Source organism: Bombina bombina, chromosome 1 (assembly GCF_027579735.1).
Source record: "Bombina bombina isolate aBomBom1 chromosome 1, aBomBom1.pri, whole genome shotgun sequence".
In the NCBI taxonomy this organism is placed as follows: Eukaryota; Metazoa; Chordata; class Amphibia; order Anura; family Bombinatoridae; genus Bombina; species Bombina bombina.
In genome coordinates this window covers 629739572-629742529 of record NC_069499.1, presented here as the reverse complement: position 1 = coordinate 629742529, position 2958 = coordinate 629739572, and the positions used below count along the sequence as shown (strand labels likewise).

General features: G+C 41.9%; 1 non-coding gene across 1 annotated transcript; it reads left to right on the top strand.

Moving 5' to 3' along the window:
• The first annotated feature begins 2016 nt into the window (after positions 1–2016).
• LOC128646345 (U5 spliceosomal RNA) lies at positions 2017–2130 on the top strand. Its single transcript, XR_008400289.1, has one exon. It is a non-coding gene; the product is annotated as a U5 spliceosomal RNA (small nuclear RNA).
• Positions 2131–2958: the final 828 nt, after the last annotated feature.

Here is a 2958-nt window from a genome sequence, read left to right as displayed (position 1 = left end):
TAGGTATTTTATTTAATTAATTTATTGATAGTGTAGTGTTACGTTTCATTGTAGATAATTGTAGGTATTTTATTTAATTAATTTATTGATAGTGTAGTGTTAGGTTTAATTGTAACTTAGGTTAGGATTTATTTTACAGGTAATTTTGTAATTATTTTAACTAGGTAGCTATTAAATAGTTATTAACTATTTAATAGCTATTGTACCTGGTTAAAATAAATACAGAGTTACCTGTAAAATAAATATAAATACTAAAATAGCTACAATATAATTATAATTTATATTGTAGCTATATTAGGGTTTATTTTATAGGTAAGTATTTAGCTTTAAATAGGAATAATTTATTTAATAAGAGTTAATTTATTTCATTAGATAAAAAATATATTTAACTTAGGGGGGTGTTAGAGTTAGGGTTAGACTTAGCTTTAGGGGTTAATACATTTATTAGAGTAGCGGTGGGGTCCGGTCGGCAGATTAGGGGTTAATACTTGAAGTTAGGTGTCGGTGATGTTAGGGAGGGCAGATTAGGGGTTAATACTATTTATTATAGGGTTATTGAGGCGGGAGTGAGGCGGATTATGGGTTAATAACATTATTATAGTTGCGGTGAGGTCCGGTCGGCAGATTAGGGGTTAATTAGTGTAGGTAGGTAGTGGCGACATTGGGGGGGCAGATTAGGGGTTAATAAATATAATGTAGGGGTCGGCGGTGTTAGGGGCAGCAGATTAGGGGTACATAGGGATAACGTAGGTTGCGGCGTGTGCGGTCGGCAGATTAGGAGTTAAAAAAATTTATTAGAGTGGCGGCGATGTGGGGGGACCTCGGTTTAGGGGTGCATAGGTAGTTTATGGGTGTTAGTGTACTTTAGAGCACAGTAGTTAAGAGCTTTATGAACCGGCGTTAGCCCAGAAAGCTCTTAACTCCTGGCTTTTCTCTGCGGCTGGAGTCTTGTCGTTAGATTTCTAACGCTCACTTCAGCCAAGACTATAAATACCAACGTTAGAAAGATCCCATTGAAAAGATAGGATACGCAAATTGCGTAGGGGGATCTGCGGTATGGAAAAGTCGCGGCTGCAAAGTGAGCGTTAGACCTTTACTTGCACGACTCTAAATACCAGCGGAAGCCCAAAACCAGCGTTAGGAGCCCCTAACGCTGGTTTTGACGGCTAACGCCAAACTCTAAATCTAGCCGTTAGTATTTGTATATGTTACTTGTGGCTAAAAATATGTGCTTTTCTTCTTAAACGGGGAGAGTCCACAGCAGCATTCATTACTTTTGTGAATTCAGAACCTGGCCACCAGGAGGAGGCAAAGACACCCCAGCCAAAGGGGTCGTCAGTTGCCCCAGCAGAGGTAAGTCTTGCTTTTCTTTATAGGCTGGCACGCCTTCATGTCCTTCTGTGGCATGTTTTGGCGGTGCTGGAGGATCCAAATCATAATGGGTTGAGGTATCCTCGGTCTTCTGTTAAAGATGGCAAGCTGGGTTAGACTTGGGGGGATGAAGTTAATCTCCTTGTCGTCTCCAATTTACTTTCTTTTTTGGGTATTTTATTCCAGTTCTGAGCTTTTGGAGAATGGGGTCTCTGATTAGCTGGTCCTGTTAGTGTGCCCATTCTTCTTGGGCGTTCACCTGCAGGTGCTGCCCTCTTTTTCTTTGATCCGGTTAGGATGTATTTTATTTCTTTTTGAGAAGCTCATGTCTGTTATAATTTTTCCATTGGGAAAGATTTCTTCTCCAGATTATGATACTAGCGATTTTGTGGTCGCTTGGGCACTTCCGCAGAAGTTGTATGCTAAGGTGTTAGTACATTGTTATGTCTATAGTTCCTTTTGTTGATTCCAATTGGGGTTTTGATTTTTCTGTGGCCTGGGTCAGTTCTGAGTGCCCTATGAAGCAGGCTGGTCCTGGTCGGGCACTATTTTCTGTTCCTTAAGGTCTATATCATCCATGTGGTGTCAGTATAACTGGCTGTCCTGGTTGGTTGGTGAGTTGCTCACTCGGATGAGGAGTTTGTTATACTCTGGTTTCTCTTCAGATCGAATAAAGCTTTCGCCTTTAATAAAGTGTTCTGTGGAGAGGATCATCCTTGAGTTTTCAAAAACTTTTGAGGCTCTGCTCCTTTCAGGGCTAAAATATGGTAGAGGAGGACTTTTGTTCCTAGACATCAGGCTGGTTCTTGTTTCTTCCTTTGGGTGGGGCATCAGAGGAATTGTAATCAGTCCTCATTGTCATGTTCCTGATTGTTTGCAGGGCTCCTGAAGGTCCAGTTACTCTGGGGGTTCCGGAGGTCCTTGTCAGGGTGTCAGGAATCAGACTGAGACGAAACCTGCAAAAATAATCACACCTTTATTAAAAGCAAAAATTAATAAAAAGTCCACAAGTCAAATAACAAGCCAGGAGTCAAAACCAGAGCTGGTAGTCAGACGAGCCGAGTCAGGAGCCAAAGTGAATAGTCAGACGAGCCGGAATCAGCAACAAGGAAAACAGGAACAAGCCAGGGATCAGGAACCAGGAAGGACATCAGGCAGCCAGGTAATACACAGGAACTCTCACAAACAGGTCTGAGACAACGCAAAGGCAAATCATACTGAACAGAGGCCCTTTAAATAATAAGTGATGACATCACAATTCTGAGACTGTATCCTGTCTCACACGGATGATACATACCAGTCTCGCTATTAAAGGAAGTGCAGGAAATGAGCATCCCCCACAATGCACCATAGTCAGAAAGAGAGGTGAGTAAAATGGCTGCCAGCAGCACATGGCAAGCAAAACAGGGAAAAAACCCTGACAGTCCTTTGGCCTTGGAACTAGGGTTCTCCATTCCCAAGGGGACAGGAGGTTGAAAAGAGTCCTTGGACATCGGGGGTACCAGGCTGGGGTGATTTTTATCTCCTCTATGGTATTCTTATTGAATGTATTTTTTTTGAGGCCTTGATGATGGTAACTCTTCCTTA